This window comes from Temnothorax curvispinosus, unplaced genomic scaffold (genome assembly GCF_003070985.1).
Source record: "Temnothorax curvispinosus isolate PA1 unplaced genomic scaffold, ASM307098v1 QBEX01009448.1, whole genome shotgun sequence".
Taxonomy (NCBI): Eukaryota; Metazoa; Arthropoda; class Insecta; order Hymenoptera; family Formicidae; genus Temnothorax; species Temnothorax curvispinosus.
In genome coordinates, this window is record NW_020219228.1 from 51,107 (window position 1) to 68,955 (window position 17,849).

At 37.1% G+C, this 17,849-nt stretch overlaps 1 long non-coding RNA gene across 1 annotated transcript in view; it reads right to left on the reverse strand.

Annotated features, from left to right (window-relative positions):
* The window catches only part of LOC112459039, a 104,416-nt gene that overhangs the window by 48,759 nt on the left and 37,808 nt on the right, over positions 1-17,849 (reverse strand). The window contains exon 2 of the long non-coding RNA XR_003041265.1: positions 6,147-6,348. This is a non-coding gene — a long non-coding RNA (uncharacterized LOC112459039). The remainder of the gene's footprint in view (positions 1-6,146; positions 6,349-17,849) is intronic.

The window sequence follows — 17,849 nt, forward strand, 5'->3', positions numbered from 1 at the left end:
TGTATATCATATCAGCCGGATACACGATCGTTGTTCATTTAATATTCGCATTATCGACGTGAACGGAATAGGTAAAGTTCCCGATGCATTTCCCACACCGCCTTAATCGCACACTTATTTGCTTATGAACGACGTAGTATGCGTTTCTCATTTGCATGTACGCATCAACATAGAGCACAAATTGCCTTGACGACTGCTTAACATCGTGTTTAGCGTAAACACGTTACCACATTGTCGTATAATGCGAAATAATCGCGCGCATGCAGCCTCTGAATTAGACGACTAATTTTCAAGAAATTCAAATTCGATCAGACAGAATCAATGATAACAGTTAATTAAAAAATAAACTGAAACATAATTTATAACAAATGTCAAAACAAGTAATCATTTGTTTCGATTAAATTCAAGATTACGCTTAAAAAAAGATAAATTTGATTATCAGAACGTACGATATTATACAGATCAAGTTTATTTAATTATCTCTCTCTGTCTCTCTCTTTGAGAAAACGATGATATCAAATACTGTATGTAAACATATTATTGCTACGATATTGCGATAATTTTTCTACAATTTTATAAAAAAAACAAAATACAAAATTTTACATCCAATTACAGATAATTACCTATACATATGATGCGTGTTACGAGGCTGTTCCGTTGCACTTACTCGCTTTGCGCAACACTCATTTGTGAAAATATGATTAACTACGATCGCACGGCACTTTGTGCGGCACTCCCGATATTAAACGCGACGCGCAACTCCACGGAATACGACATTGTGCAAGAAATATTATTACTAAATTGTATCTCTATACTTTAGTTATTTAATTCGGCGATTCGTGTGTTACTCCGCTCTCTCCGTTCGAAAATGAAGCGCGGATTACATACGAATCGATGAAAAGATCGAGACGCGTCGCGCAAATCCAAGCAACATTACCGGAGTAATCATCAACCGTCGCGACGAAATGACTTCCTATAATTCCCGTTCCTCGCTTTCTGTCTCGAGTGAATAGACCGCGCGAAATATCAGCCTCGATATAGCCAACCGTCATCTTGATACGGATCTCGATACGTTGTCGAACGTAAAAGCTTATCAAAAGCGTGCTGATAACCGTTCATTGCAATAATCGTGGCGGAAGATCGCGCTTGGCGTCTCCCGGCAACTTGTCGCGTTCGTATTCCGAAGGGTAATGCGACCTACGCGACGCGACACGGCCGCTGCGTACTACTCGAGTCTCACCGCGCGAATAACAACAAAGCAGTGCAAACATAACGCCGACCGTGCCGAGCGTTCAACGTACGTTTCAAAATGCCGATCCGCGTGATATTTAACCTGCAACGACGAATATTTTTCCGCCTCTCAAATAATCGATTTATTGGAATCATGCTGAATTCGCTTCAGATATGCGCATCCGGGATAAAATGATAACGAACTAGTTTAATGCGAAACAAAGATAAACTTTATTTTCCTCACATTTAGATTTGTTAATTCTTTCGCGCGGAGTAATTTATCACCCAAGCTGCGAAAATTAATAACAGACTACGGATCGATGCACATGTGTGAGCAGAGTTAAATATTAATTTACACATTAACGGGTCTGAACGCGTCAACGCTACCTTTGATCGGTTTTAACTTGAAAACTATTTGCGACCCCGAGATTTTCAATTTTCCTGCTCTAATTAGTTTCTAAAATACGCTGTTAAAGTATTGCACGGTAGTCGTGGCGTATATGAATTTTTCAGAAAAATATATTTTATTCTAAGCTCGTTAAAGCTGGTAAAATGTTTAATAAAACGTAGTGAAATTTTCTACTTTCTGCGAACTTTATGTTTATATTAAATACAAAAATTGTTAAAATTGTTTTCTCGCTTCCGCGATAGCAAACTCTCGGGACCGATCGATTTTACTGCCCGCTTCTTATCCGGTTCTAGGAATCAATTTGACGACAGAAGAGTAACAAGTAGCATATAAAATCTTATAAGTTTCCAGGAGATTGTCCAATTTCGTTGCATCAATCGGATAAAACGAATACGCTGAGACATATATATACATACTGGCGCGCGCGCGCGCACGACCAATATATCGATATATAATATGTATCATACATATGCATATGTAATATATATGTATGAAACTTTATATGTTATAACTTCAAATAAAACCGCGGAACTTAAATGGATGAAACCACAGGAGAGGAAACTGTCTCACAAAGCGAACTCTCGAAAAGCGACTTACGCCGTTTTACATGCGTGAGCGTGTGTGTGTGTGTGCAGTATATGTGCAAGCCAAGGTAACCACGCAAGCAAAGAGAAAAGTTCAAGATAGACGAAGTGCGCCCAAGAGAGAGAATATTCGAAAAGATACGAACTACGCTTCCTCTAAATCCGTTCTATTGACCTTCGATAATCGCATGCAAAAGAAGCTTTTATCTGGAGAAGAAATATGGGGGAAAATCCGTCTCATTAAAGATAAATTATTTTGTAATTTTAATAACAATTTTTCTTCGAGAAAACTTTAAGTTTCTTAATACTGAAAATATTCAAACGGATTCTTTGTTACTTTATAAGAAAGAAAGAAAAAGAACGTTTAATATTCTTCTATTAATATCCAGGAAACTTTTTTCAGTAAAATTCGATGCTAAACTTGATTAACAAGTTTAAAAATACGACAGATACCGTATTTTCCTTAATTCCCACTTAATCTTTCTCAAAGGAAATTGATTCAATATTACCAAACGATTTAATATTATGCAGTGTTAAGATATTAATCTTTTGTTTAAGTCCCTAATAAAATAAATAAATACTTAAAAACTTATTTAAATTTTTAATTTAAATATTTAATTAAATTTAGTTATAGCTAGTCACATATAACTAAATCAGAGATAAAAAGATAAATTGAAGAAAAAAGATCGTAAGATAGCAGCTTTCTCTTCTTTGTAACATTAAGAGAATATTATCTTTCTGCATATTGTCTGATAATATGGGTATAAATTGCAAGAGTTGATTAAATTTCTGACAGAGAACTCTGTAATGAAGAATAAAAAATAACGTAGTCGAAGTAGAACGTTGCCACGAATGCAACAAAAGGACACTATAGTAATGAATAGGCAGATTGTCAGCAAAGGATATCTCCGGAGTTTCCATTTCGAACGCGGTGCATTTAATGAGGGTTGAATTCATCACTTGACAGTGATGCTAGATATCAATTAACGGAGAAAAAGCCCCGCGGGCCACTTTTACATCGCCGACTGCCAACTAGAACGATCTCGCTGTGTTTCAACAGACAATCAAATAAAAGCATAATTAAAAGCAAAAAATTTCAAACGCGTTAAGTGTCAGAAAGCTGGTTTTCTTTAATATCGGGAAAATGTCACGTTTGCGATTTTTATTTTATTATAAATATCGTTTGTTGATACTACAATCTCGGTTCTCCAACAAACTATCCAATCACTTCAAATACAAAAGATAAAAGGAAATATTTTTATAAGAAGAACCCCCCCAATATAATTGAATGCATTAACTAAGAATTTCCGACAACTTTCTCTTGTGGAAAGAATGTTTCTAACATATCGATCCGTTTACTGCATAATGTTATTATAATTTACCAGACATTGCTTCAAATGTTACATTCAACATATTTTTGTTCGATCTAGAGAATACACAGGGAAAATAACGAGGTCTTTTCGGATCTAAGATACCATATTTTTGAAAAGCGATGAGGCGCGAACGATGTATAAACATATTTATAACTCGAGTATTCTCATAATCCCGTAGAGTTTCACCCCAATCATGAGGCAACGAATACTCCCTCGTCTTTCAGTAAATCTCAGCAATATCGTGTAAATATTATAGCACGCTTGAGCGATTTAAAATGCATCACTCATCGACTATGCAGATGCAAAATACGGTGACACCTTGAGGAAGCAGATACCTATTGATTCGCGCCGACTTTGAGTCGTCGTGATAAAAACTGAGAAAGAAAAAAAAGCGCGATTACGTCTCGCTCCGCAAGAAACATTGATCTCCAATAATTTATGTAACATATTACCCGTGCGCCGCGCACTTGTCATGACGTAACCAATTTACATTACACAGTCAATTACAGTCAATTTTCATTCGTCGTAAACAAACTCCAATATGTTCCGGCGATAACTAATGACAAACGCAGCAGTTATTTTAATATACGTGTGCAATATCTAAAAACAGAACATATCGTCGATTGGTGTCAGCGAAAAAATAGAGAAGTCATATTATACCAAAGATGGAATGTATGAATGAATGAATGGAATACATGTCAAAGTTCCGTTTTTCCATTATTTTTCCGCGTTGGCAGTAGTTTCATATTATTTTTCCAAAATAACAACAATTTTAAAAAAATTATAAAGAACGGAGGAAATTACGAACGTTTACTAAGTTCATCGCAAAGTAACGATAAAAGCGTTTTACGAACCTGCATAAGTCGCATTTAAGTCACGAAATTCTTGAAGATAAAGAACAACGATTAAGATATGAATGTCCATTTATGAAGTCACTATTTTTAAGGACAATACAATTAGCTATTTCTAACGGCAACATATTTTTAACGTCTATTCTATTAACGTTGCATCTTTCTCGTTGCGTTAAAGTATAAATTCTCAAAAATATAACTCTCGAATTTATTAAATATTCATTAACCGATAGCTTATTCGTGAGTAAATCTTAAAAATAAACCTTGAAAAAATATAGAATTAAAATAAAACGCAATTTTAACCAGATATTATTTTTTGCTTTTAATCTCACGAGTAAATATATCTATCTAATAATTTACTTAATAATTAATTATTTGATAAAAGAAGAACCATTTAACATACACATCGGATATCTTTCGGATATATATTGTGCTTTATCACGCTACAACGATAAATCTAGTCAGAGTTTGGTTTGATAAATTAATTTTGTTGCAAACCCACATTCTACTTTTTCAATACACTTATATTTATGGATAGTAACCGAACTTTCTCTCGAATCACGGTGACAAGAGTATCGTCTCGTCACATTTCTCGCACATCTTTCTAACCAGCAACTGTAGCACGCGGCCTAACAAGGATTCTCCTTCGTCCTTTATCGTAAAGAGTACACAAGGCACTTTCCGCCGAGCGGAAACTATTTTTAGATCACCGGAGAGCTCTCCATTTGGCTCAGCGACACTTCCACGAGGAACTAAGGAAACTGGTAAATACCGGAATGTATACCGCGTGCCATCCCGTATAAATCCCGCGGGTGCAATCCTGTAGAGGTAGTCCATTATGGTGGAACGAACCGTGGACTCAACGGGATAACCGAGAAATCTCTTCAGAAGGCACTTCAAGCGAAAACGCGCTCATCCCGTGAACCAATTGGATAACGAGCGATAAAAATTTTAAGATTTAAATAATCTGCAACGGATGGAAAGCCGGAACGCTCCGCGAATTAATGTATCCCGTATTCGTTTTCATCGGAAATTATGTTTTGTTTCTTTTCACATATAAAACAGCTTGTAATGAAATTTTTCTTTTTTTTCTCACAACAAGATCATCTTAAAAAAAAAATGAAACGCGCATAAATGTTTATATCAAATTATTACTCTGAGACTGAAGAAACAAAGGAATCAGTTTTGTTATTATTGGAAAATATCGCGCTCGCTCTATTATATTAATAAATAAATGCTTTCTCTCTCTCTCTCTTTCTCTCCCTCCCTCCCTCCCTCTCCCCCTTTCCCTCTTTCTCTCCCTTTCCCTCTCCCTCTCCTTACGTTATTAACTTAAAAACTATTGGACCGAATTTTTACCACAAGTATATAAAATAGGGGTAGAATTTTCCGGAGAGTGCTATAGAGTGTATAGTTTTTCGTTATCTATTTTCTGGAAACCATTTTTTTAATTTTTTTAATTTCACCCGTAAGAATTAAAAAAATCGGTTTCCAGAACATCGGTAACGAAAAACTACACACTCTATAGCACTTCCCGGAAAATTCTACCCCCATTTTATATACTTGTGGTAAAAATTCGGTCCAATAGTTTTTAAGTTAATAACGTACAAACATACACCACCCGTAAGAATTTATTTTATATATTAGTATAGATATAGATGGAAGAGTTAATAACAACGCTAAACATAAAAGAACTTACGTTTATCTCCGCCTTTTATTTCTTTGGGTTCCTATGTCACTTCTTCAAAGGCTGCCTTTTCTTCCTCTTCTCCCTCGAAGAAATTTCCGAGATCAGTAATCCTCGCACGAATCGAAGCAGCACGATGCTCAAGTTCAAACTACGGAAATTTGTTCCGTTTTCACAAAACAGAAGGCCATGACTCCTGAACGACGGTAACGATCTAGAAAACAAACCAATCGCAATCAAAGATTAGATTAGATTAGATTAGATTATGAAATATCTCAGAAACATTATTTATCTCTAGTGTATAATAGCTGATGAAAAAGTGTGTCTTGAGTACAATATAAGTTTCGATAACGCAATATCTAATTTATCCGATAAATCTTGCGTACAATTTTTTATTAGTAAAATCTTTTATATTTTTATGAGAAATAGATATATATAAAAATGTATAACGCATGCACAATACAGTGCAATATTGACAAGACTTTTCCAATCGTCATAGTACAATAAAGGTTTTAAAATTCGGTTATTCTATATTTCTAGAATATATGATATTCATACACACATGTACATATGTATATTGCTGGCATATCACAACTTCGATTCTATTGAAACGATTGATATCGATTCTATCGATTTCTTCTATTGAAAAACAACTAGACAGATAAGCGAATAAATTGATATTTTGGATTAAATAGATAAATTTTAAAAGCAATATCTCTCCTCTATGAAATATTTAATGGTTAAAACCACAGCTTCTCTCTCTTTCCATATGGAATACATATTTAATTGTTTGTGAGATTGTTTAATAAATCTTGGAAGTTTTTAAATCTATATTTAGAGGAAATTATAAAATTGAAAACTAAAGCTATTTATTTAGACAAAAGCTATAAATACTGATCTTCAAACAGTGATGCGAGAACACTCAAACGAATTGGCCGCGGCAACAAATTGGTGTCCCTTTTTTTTTAACGCACTCTACGATGACAAAGAGCTCTTTACCCAGTACGCGATTTGAGGCGAGGAAACGAGGATTAAACGAGAGATCCGGCGCGCGGCGACTTAATGCGACGCGTAAGAGGACTAATGCGCACAGATTTGTCGAACGTCGTCACGTAGTCTTACGCATTCAAGTGCGCAGCGAAACAAGTTAATTAAGAGGACCACCCACGGCAGTATTTTCGTTCCTCGACGAGATTGGCGACATTCCAAGTGCGGCACTCGAGAGTCGATTTTCCGCTTTTGTATATATCGTCTTCAAACGCCTCAACATCGACACCTCTCGGAATCGAGCATCGATTTCCATTATCTTTCCATTATAAGAAAGTTATAAAGTACATTTTCATTTTGATTGCAGTTGATTAATTTGATAGATAAATAGACCGATTCGTATTTATTAAATTTCTCAAAATGAGAAACAGAAATATGCGGAATAAATTGCGAAATATAACTCTCGCGAATATAATTTCAATTATATAGATATCATGTATGGAAATAGCATTTTTCTTTTTATTATCAAATCACATAACCGTATTACTTGTTTAATGCATTAATCGATCAATAAATAACGTTTCATTATTATTATTAAATAAAGAAGTAGGTAAGAATGCGAAATAGCAGACATAATTTATAAAAACAAAACTCTTTACAAAAAGTATATTTCATATGACTTCATAATTATGTGGAGCATCATACAATAACTAAGAAAGGAAGTCAGAACCACATCTCTTATGAATTGCTTCTTTATTATTTCATACTCTATTCATACTCTATCTTCTTCGGTATTACATCTTCCTAGCTTCTCTTTCTCTTCTATTATCCTCCGCTATGCATCTGTGAACGCACAATGTAATTTCAAGCTTGACCTGAACTTCACGGAGAATAGTCTCGCGTCTAACTTTATCAAGCTCTGCCCAATTACATAACCGACAAGATCTCCGGTATGACCAGTGAACCAACGGTGATGCCTCGCTGTTTAGTCCTTCGTAATAGAACTTAATGCCATATTTTACGAGCTCGTAAAGCAGGCAATTAAGATCGCCACGGACCGTCATCGATGCTATTCGGTGGCTCGTCGGGAAAATTGATAGCAAATTAAATGTTGTTCACTCAAAGATGCGCTTGCCATTCTTTTACGTTTATTATACATAAAACCATCGGAATGTCGATTCAAATTACAGATTCCAACTTAAAGCTACTTTTTCCAGAACAAAGATTTTAGGCAAAATAAATTCTTTTATCGCAAAATCTCGACTTCCAACATTATCTCTCTCACAGATAAAACCTTGAATTCAATTTCGGTCAAAATTTACTTGATTTTATGGTAAATAATGAACATTTTTGATACAATCCATGAAGGTACAATCACTGTTACAACAATATATCTATCCCGGTTTCGTTCGCTCACACTCTGTTTAGTTGTAATCCTACCATTTCCCTATCCTCCGAGTTACGATGTTAATACGTCGAACTAACAACTTTCGCGACAGAACAATGACTGCGGAACGGGTTCTCATTATACCGAGACTAGATTAGCACAGGCAGTTCATTAAGCTTGCGAGCTATGTAGGATCCGGGACGATAAATATTTACGTACTGCCGAATGTGGGTTACGTTTGCATATCGCACCCACGGAAGGATATTAAGAGCCGTTGCGAATACTATGGATCGAGAACGACGGGGGGGTACTACTGCGTAATAGTCCTGATAAGGAACTCACTTCCTTCGACTCACGCATCACGAGTTTTCCGCTTTTATCGTTTTGCCTTTGGCCATCAACTCCCCCATTACAAGCCTACGTCCGTTTGTCTGACATATTACTCGCTTATTTAAATACTGTTACCCTCTGAGTTCCAACATATCAAATTCCCTTCATCGGAGACCCACTTTATCCTAAAATTATCCTTCCATTATTTTTTACGACTCTCTGTATTTATTACTGTTTATACATGCGGAATATCTTTCTATCGGAAATTCATATCTCTTTCGACTGTCTCAATGCCCTCGTTCTTGCCTTGTTTTTGCCTCGATAGCTAATAATGTGCCTTCATACATATTATTAGCCTTACCTTTTAAGCCATCAAGATTAATTCCGCGCCTATTTTATATATCTGTCACAAGGAATACGAATATCTGGAATGCTATCGACTGGAAACTCGGAAGAAATTTGGAAAGAAAGAGGTTGGCAGAGTCAAACGCTGAAAAATTACAGAATACATTTGGAATTGGCTATACTTAGATCAGCGCGGAAGACAAGCTCTCAGGAATGATCGATGACGACATAATTATTAATCATTTGGTACTTATCGCGAGCAATATCTCTTAGGAACCATGTGGGAGAATGAATAGTCTGAATGCAAACGCCGATCGATCCAACGGGCAGATATGAAGAAAACTCGAGGGCGAGGAGATATACGAGCGAGAGAAAACTATTTCTATGACAGAGAAGCTCTCTCCAATGTTCAAATGCTTATTCAGATTCAATTCCGATCGGTCGATGAGCGTGCCCGCCGAGTTTCGAGAGCACGATCGTGAAGCTGCGTGACGTATACAACCGAGAGTCATATAAAAATAAAGGCATCGGGAGATGCCGAGAATTCCCAGAATCCCGTTTCCGTATTTTCTCGCCACCGTGCACGTAACATCTGTATTTGCGCTCTCGTGCGTATCTCGTCCGCAGGATATTCCGATATGGACGTGCCGAAATAGAGAAATGAGAGAGATATGGATTGAATGAAAACTCGCGGGTTTATTATTATTTCGCGCATGTTGTAATATGTATCCGTAACTCCGCGCATTCGCGGAGAATCTGATTTGCCTCAGTAACCTCGGTACACTTTACATCGGGGTTTCCTAATTCGCGGCGCGAGCGAGGATAGAATCTCTGCATTGTACGAGCATTGAATTATTATCCGCGTTACATCTCATACGGCAAAGAGCGTATTGAATTCTATACCGCAACACCACCTCGCACGTTTCATATCATATTTAAAGGGTATTAGCCTAAGGCCTTGCATACTCGACGCCCGCGATTTACGTTCTATCGCCGATATGAAACCTTGCACTTCCGATTCGACGCTGCGAGAAGCGCGACGACGCATTTTTTTTCCCCCTCCGCCGATCGCCCCATTCGGCAAATGAATGGCTTACCTCGCGTGCGATCGTTTATTCATGCGTCGCTTATAAATGAATCATCGCGCATTCGCTCGTGCGCCTCGGATGCGCCTCGACTCTCACTTCAATGACAATTACATTCGCTTTCCGCTCGCCTTGACAACCGGAGCGGCCCCAAGGACGTCTTAGACGGACGTCTCTCTCCGTAACATCCACTAACTTCATCCTCGTTTTCTCCCGTTGCTCCACTTTACACCCGTTCTATTTCCTTTTTTTTTTAAGCACCGGGCTACTCAACAAGAATCAAATTCTGAACTTTACGCGAGTTGCTTCCACATCGCTATAAATGCTTTAATTAGAAACTTTACGTGGATTTTCAAATAAGCTAGTTTTAAGATCTAGGCTATTTTTTGTAAAACATAAAATGCAGATATTAACGTTATATTCTTTAATGTATCTCAAATTATTTATTATACTTCCATAATATTCCGTTTATGTTCATCCAATATCGTATTCAATCGTAAAATGTGGTTTATTTTGTTACAATTTAAAATTGTAGTGAAGAAAGCGTTCAATTAATTTATCATGGGAAAAAAAACACAAACTCCAATTCCGAATCTGCAAGCTTGACAATTCCGTTTTGATAAAAAAAATAGATTTTGTAAAAAAAAAGATTTTGATAAAAAAAATACAAATTAAGCTTAAATAACAAACATTTTCCAACGTTACTTTCGTCCTGCATCAACATTTACTTGCTACTTAATGAGTTGATGCAACAGCGAGCCCAATCGAACGAGTTGCGTGGATGTTCTCTAGTCTACCTCGTAACTATCGGAAATCGACACTTGACCCAAGACGTCGAAGTGAAACGTAGGTACCTCTTAGTAGGACATTTAGTTTTAAACGAAAAGGTCTGTCAGTCTCTGTAAGTGCACGTTCGAGTACTAACTGAGAACTCCAATTCCCTTGGAAGTGCCGAGCGATGAGGGTGACTAAAATAGTAGGAAAGAAAATGACAGGACCGGAAAAGCTCGGGGCTGAAAGCAAAACGGTATGCGAAAGAAGAAAGGGAGAGAGAAAGAAAACATCGAATATTTACGCTTTTATGGCTGGCACTTCGTCGTAGTCGAAAGAAGCTTCGGAATCGACTGAAGACAAACTCTCTTTCCGGTACTGAATCGCACTGAATGTTGCGCGACACTTGCAAAACTTTAATGAAGCATTCAACTTCAACGATAAAACGGAGAATAAATTTGCCGCAGCAAATTATTTATGCCTTCTTTTGTTATCACAGAGTGATTGGAAGAAAAAATGGAATATGAAATGTGCCGCTTTGAACAACCTTCAAACGGAATCTTTAAGCGTAAGTTAAGTTAGGAACCTTGCCGCACAGTTTCTCCTCTCCAAATACTTCGTTGATAATTCAATATAATTTCCCTCAAGATAATTCCTACGAATCCACGAATAATAATAAAGCCACTCATTAGCTAAAAATCATTGACATTAGAAATCGCATATAGCTTATATAATATTTCTTTAAATTCAACTATCTTATAATGATTTACAGATACGATAATAATTAATTTATTGAAATGTATAATTTATAAAATAATTTCAGTCTTTGCTCTTTATACGTAAAATTTTCAATATATACATCTTTCCACGACTAGCATGTCTGAAATTCAAGATAAGTGTGAATCCATTTGGTTTATATACTTTAGGATGAATCGTTCTCTCAGGCGACGCTACTTGCATTTACTCTTTTAATATTAAACTCGATTCAGAGGAAAAATCTGCGCGCTCTTCTATCCACAAATCGTCGAACATGCATTCGATGAAGAAAACATCTGAAAATATTTTCACGAATTCGCAAATCGTGAAAGTGGGTAAGAGAGGTAAGAGACAGGCGCCACGAGATGGATCGACTGTCTGCTACTGTATACAGCGTGGATAAGGGTATATAAGGGGGAAACGATTTGTATGTCTCTCGACGCGGCGAACAGCTGCAACTGTTCGCACGTGAATATCGACACGCTCGCGACGTCGATGACACTAACGATGACATCGTTTTCAACGAAGAAGAGGCCCAAGATGACGATGATAAATTGGCGACGCTTTCCACGGAAGACGGAAAAATCACGCGAGGGCGACGTGCGATTCGTTCATTCGGATCTATTGGTCCGAAAAATATATTCGCACACTAGCGGGACAGCTCAGAAGCAAGAAGACATGTTAGGTTAACCCTAGGTTAGCTACATATGTGTATATAGTTAGTTAACCCTAAGACGTAACATGACAATCTCAACTTGACATTTATGAGTTTCATTAATTTGTGTCTCTCTTATCATATTAATAAATATTACAAAGTTTTATTCGCAAAGAGCATACGTTGAAAATCGAAACAATACAACATGAGTCATTACATTTAAATTATTTTGAAAACTTAGTTTATTTAGTTGATCATTGAATTAAAACAAGCTCAGTTACGGAACAGATTTGTAAAGTAAATAATTTGTAATAATCAAATATGGCAAAATAATATAATCATTTTGTTATAAAAATGTACGCTTTAATTTTCACAATTTTTCAAGATATAGGAAAGTTTTAAAAACGTATTAGAATACAAAATTTATTATCTAGTATAAAAAGTTAGATATTTTTTAAATCTTTAATTCTTGCTCTTCAAAAATTTCCTACAATCAAAATAAGATTATACTTTTTATTATAAGAATCGTGGAGAAACGTCACTGAATGTAAAATGTTCCTTAACACTCTATTTCCTTAGAAATTCATTGATAAAATCAGCATATCAAATGCAACGACCTAGTATAAAAATAATTCTCATCAGATATTCCTTGAGTACCAGCTTTACGTTCGTCGAGGAATCAATAATTAAAAGAAAATACGATAACACTCTCCGGGGCATCCATAAAAATATCTTGGCGTGTGTGAAAGTGATCTAACAAGGTTGAGACGTAAGTTCGACTTGCAATGACTTGCTCACAAAGGCGATTATCATCGACGCACGACAAGCGATGCTAAAGCTAATCGATCGCAACGTGGAAGAGGCGCTCTCGAACTGCGTCGCACACCGCATTATAACGTATTGATTACGATCTGCATTGAGCAGATGTAATTATTGTCGACCTTCGTGCCGAGTAAAATGCCTAACTAGCCTTTACGTCGGCCTACAACAATCGCCGAACGAATAACGAGACCATTAAGCCTGCCGGAAGTCGTAAGAGACCACTCCAAATTTAATTGACTCGTCGCGATACGTTCTGTTTCCAAGTTAAATTCGAATCGATTACGTTAAACGAAGCGAACAAACAAGCTGGCAATGTAACGCTGCCCGTTCATTAAAATGCATCACAGAACCTGTATATGTCATAGACAAGAAATTACTTAATGCTAATCCCTAACCTGAAACAAAAAGATTCCTATTATTTGTTCGATATTAATTTTAATAACCCGCATCGATATTCAATCTACAGATTCTCTCCATTCCAATTCCAATTATTCGAAAGTTCTCTTATAATTAGATTTTTAAAAACATAAAATCTTAAATTTTTATGAAAACTTTGCAATTTCCAAAAAAGTTTTTTGTACATTAATACATTCGTATTATAGATTCCAAATTTTTATTTCTTTTTTCTTTTCTTAATTGTTTCATTAAAAAATTGTGTTTGTAAATGTAAATTCACCTCAATTACTATCTTTACCAATTCGCCGTTGAAGATGTATCCAATAGAAAATTAGAAACTCCGCGCTCAAATCTTCTACATTTTAGCTATGAAAAAATCAACTTGATATCATGAGGGGGAGTAACCTTGTTATCAAATCCCACTCTTTTCCAGCATTATACGCGAGCCTTTAAGGCAAACGATATTGCGAAACTTAATGCGGCGCCTAGAGCGCGGCGCGCGAGCACGATGACGGAAAATTCCTTATCTCCGCGCGAGTTGCAAGTTTCGTAAAAATCAAAGGCCGTCGTCTTGGCCGCGCCGAAGACGGCGATGGAGAGAGTTAGAAATAATTGGCGGGGTCGAGCCATGGCGAAGGAAAGCATTATAGTAAACTCTCGTTCTTGCGTTCTGAGAAGTCGCGACGCTTACGACGGAAAATCAGATTCCTTTGTGCGCCGCGGAAATGCAAAAGAAAAAGAAAAAGAATTCCTACTTGCCAGACGATAAATAAAAGAAGACGTATCGTCGGCCTTTACTCGCGAAACGCGACGAGATGACTGTGATCTCGTAAAGCCGAGCAAAGGAGGAACCGTATAACGGCATGTCAAATAGATAACGCTATAACGCCATCACAATAAATTATATTTCCTGCATTTATTTTAGTTTGATGGAGTAAAAAAAAACAAAAACGTGAACTCTACGAGAAGAGAAATTAGTAAAGGATTTCCATGTTTGATGAAAATTGTAATGGATAATAAAATAGAACTTTTCCATTTTAGATTTGATATCTCAAAATTTTACGATTGGATTTTAAAATAATCTTGCCCTTGTATCTCGCTTAAAACTTTGCAGGATATTGTGAACAAACGCCGGGAAAACTGCTGTATAAACGTCATAGAGAACTTGAGTTTCACATCGCGCGACGACTCTCGTTAATATTGCACGTGGACTGCAAAGCAATAAAGTTTACGCGCAAAACAAAAGTGCTAAAGATAACTCGTTAGCATTCGAGGACGGGGCAAGTAATTAGCCATATCAAACGGAAACTTCGCGAGACATCCTACGAACGCCTCGCCTCGCCTCGCTTGGCCTCGCCTACGTAGGAACAGCAGTAAGCTCCGTTTCCATCGTGATATCGATAATTTGATCCCGATTGTTTCAATCTTGACTGTCACGACAGTCTCGAAGGAGCTTGAAAACATTACGAATGAAAGACTTGAAGACATACCACGTGCAATACCACTCGACGCTGTTAAACCTTTCTTATTCGACATTCCTCCATGAAAAATATTCCATGCATTTCGATAAGTTTATCAAGATGCGCGAAGTATAATTCACGCGGATACGCGCATTATAAACAAAAATCCGTGTCTTATTGTTAGATGGTTGTCCGGTTCAATTGGCAAACGCGAAAGAAAAACGTTTTGTTTAGAAAGGAAAAAACAAACACAAACAGAGTATACCTATACCATTTCTATTCTCAACGGAAACGAACGAATGTAGCGCACTTTTCGTTCCGAGTTCCTGTCCGAGCCACGCGATATATATTTAGCTACCGTGACATTTTTCCCCAGGGTTGTCGTTTCGTCGTCGTATCTCTCATCCGCCTCTGCATCGATTTACGGAGAAACGAAAGATGTTTCAGAAAACGAAGAAGTTGTTTCTTATTAACGTAAATGTTTCTGTATTGTTTATGTCGTTTGTGAGATACAGATCCACAAAAAATTCTAACCCTCATCAATCACGTTTTTATGTGTACTTAAGTCTAAACCGACGTAAAATGATTTGCTGATAATTGAATTCATAATGCACGCAATTTATTTAAACTTTTGTCAGTTGAAACGCTCTCTTTCTCGTTCGGTCTTTTCTCATTAAAAAATGACCTGAAGGATGTTACACAGCACATTCATGATACCTCGTTTTGCATAACAAGATCTGCACGTCGCTCTCTTCCACATTCTGTTAAAGCGACCGAATAAAAACTTTGAGTGCTATTTACTTAATTTAAAATTTTAAGCACTACGTAAATTATGATGCATCGATAATACAGAATCTGTATTATTAACGCATTGCCGCGTATCCTGTATCGCACTGCGCTAATTAATTCTAAACAACTCGTCTAACAATATCAAATCTCTATTCAGCTAGAAACAGATTCAGGCCACCGCTACCAAAATTTAATGGATCATTAGATATATGATTATCACATACCATTGATACCGTTGAATATTTGTTGGAGAAACATTTCGGCATTTGCATGCTCGAGAATCTAATTTACGCCGATTTAATCTGCTGTACTAATAATCTGCAACTTACCGAATACGCATTTCGCTATGCATATGTTTAGTTTTCCTACGCACAATTTGAGTTTCAATATTCACATTCGCTGTTAATCTGCTTGTTTAGGAGATACGCGCCCAAACAAATCCATAAATTTTGCTTGTAATTCGAATTATGATTCTCATTGCATAATCTCTAGTTTATTATTCATTAAATAATTTAATTAATTTCTGCGTTATTACTTTACTAAATATCTCTGTCTTCTATTCTGTTGTACGAGAAAAAATGTGACGAGAAAGAGAGAGAGAGAGAGAGAGAAAGAGAGAGAGAGAGAGAGAGAGAGAGAGAGAGAGAGATCGGGGAAGGAAAAACTATTACCAATGACATACACTTTTCTTGTTTAAGTTATTAAACTCGATATCGACAATATCGACAATCATATAAATATGTACTTATGCAGTTTACCCGTTGCCATTTTCACGGAAGTCGATTTGCAACGTATATTTGAAATATCTGTTCCATGCTCGTGGCGATGTAAAACTACATTTACGCTTTTTCTTCATTGTAAACATGCAGAAACAGTATTTAAATGCTTTAAATAGCATCTCTATGTATAAAACTGCTTTTCGTAAACAAACGGATAATGGATATGAAAAGTAATATAAAACAATCAAATATATAAAGTATTCGATTAACCAATATTGATATCAAATATCAGGGCATCAGGTAAATTTGACATTGTTATTTCATAATGCAATACTTTTTTGAAATTTTGCTTATATTTCTCCCCATAATCGAATGCATGTGAAAAAAATAAAGTTTAATAACAAATAATTTCATAATTTGGAATATTCCAGTTTGTGAGCTTGTTATCCACCATAAGCGACAGTTTACAGGTCACAGTCATCGGCATGTGCCCGAGATACGCAATAAGATTCTGTTAGCACAAATACAATCCGGCGATCGGCGGACGCGAAGTAAACTAGAGCGATATCGTTAACCGTGATATCGCGGAAATTAAAAGAAGAAAAGCGAGAGAGGAGGAGAGAGAGAGAGAGAGAGAGAGAGAGAGAGAGAGAGAGCCCGGCGAGAACGGCGTTGCGTCGCCGCTGCTTATCTTCCCGCGGGAAAACAAATTTCAATTATCGTTCCCTCATTAAACCGCCTTAAGCTGCCCCCACGGCATCGGTACGACGCGGCCGATGCGAAACGAAAAAGCGGAAAGGCAGCGGCCGGGGAAACCGGGGAGAATAGAAAGACAACGGATCGATGAGGGCCGCACAACCGGCGGAATGTATACGGCCTGTCCATCGCGAGCTGGATCAATACGCCCGGCAAATTTCACGCGAGTCTGAAAGCCACGCGCCAGGCGCTCTTCGACCGATACCGTCCATTTCCACGGAATGCCACGTGCGTTGAGAGGCATTTGGAAAATTCAGACGCAACGTTGTCGCGCGGGACACTGCTGTGCGTTAAAATGGAGTAAATGGTGCAATGAACAAACTGCCAACCGCTATTGTTAGGTAATTGAGCCTTCCGTCGAGTAGAGGTTCCGTGTTTCCGTCACGTACGTATGCTGCATCGATTAAAGTCTCCGGGCTGTTAATTTTGTGTTACGTGCTATTTAAATTAAAAGTAG